The following is a 1,074-nucleotide window of genomic DNA, read 5'->3' on the forward strand; positions in this document are numbered from 1 at the left end:
TGTTGTGTGCGTAAATAAGTAGATTATAACTAGTGACACAGATTTTAGAAAAATAATGTTTATTAACAATCATTAAGTTAATATGATTGTTAATAAACATTATTTTTCTGAAATCTGTGTCACTAGTTATAATCTACTTATTTACGCACACAACATACGTATGTGCACACGCACACGCATATGACATTTAATTATCACTCACACAGATGAAGGAAAGCGTGCGTGCGTGCGTGCGTACGTCATTGTGTGCACCGTGTACATTTATTGTACATGATTACACGTTTGCACATATCACACATACACGGGTACACGTGAATCTTAAAACGTATCGTAAGCTCTACTCCAGACAGCAGTTTGTTCAATTCCTCGTCGTTACGGATGGTTCTGCAAGTGGCGCGGGATTATCCTAGTCTTTTTGTTGTCCCTGGCTGCGTTTCCAGCCAACTCGAGCACTTCAGCCGCCAGATATTCCATGACGGCGGCGAGATAGACCGGCGCACCGGCGTCGACGCGCTCAGCGTAGTTGCCTTTTTTCGGAAGAATCGGTGAATCCTGCCCACGGGGAACTGCAGGCCGGCCCTGCTGCTGCGGGTCTTCGCCTTCCCCTTGGTCTTACCGCCTTTACCGCGTCCGGACATATTTCGCCGTTACGTCGAGCGCGTTTTCTTTTTCCTAGCGCGAGACGGTTAGGAAGATGCTGCACAGGATCGCGCCGATGTAGCGTCAGATCTATATCTAAAATTTGTAAAAGTAATATAAATGCACCGGTGACAGGTATGTTGGCGGCGCGCCGATGTCACCGGTATTTCAATACTTACGTTTTCTAATGGAACGGTGGCATCGGGTAGGTCGGCGGTGCGTACGTCGGCGGCGCGTACGTCGGCGGCGCGTACGTCGGCTGCGCGTACGTCGGCTGCGCGTACGTCGGCTGCGCGTACGTCGGCTGCGCGTACGTCGGCTGCGCGTACGTCGGCTGCGCGTACGTCGGCTGCGCGTACGTCGGCGTCGGCGGCATCAGGTACGCCGGTGGTGGCGGCGGCGGCGGGTACACCGGTGGCGGCGGCGGCGGGTACG

At 52.7% G+C, this 1,074-nt stretch overlaps 1 pseudogene; it reads right to left on the reverse strand.

Annotated features, from left to right (window-relative positions):
• Nucleotides 1-24: 24 nt before the first annotated feature.
• LOC105558337 lies at nucleotides 25-899 on the reverse strand (annotated as a pseudogene).
• Nucleotides 900-1,074: the final 175 nt, after the last annotated feature.

Source organism: Vollenhovia emeryi, unplaced genomic scaffold (genome assembly GCF_000949405.1).
Source record: "Vollenhovia emeryi isolate VEMERY1.0 unplaced genomic scaffold, V.emery_V1.0 DF951636.1, whole genome shotgun sequence".
NCBI classification, from domain to species: domain Eukaryota; kingdom Metazoa; phylum Arthropoda; class Insecta; order Hymenoptera; family Formicidae; genus Vollenhovia; species Vollenhovia emeryi.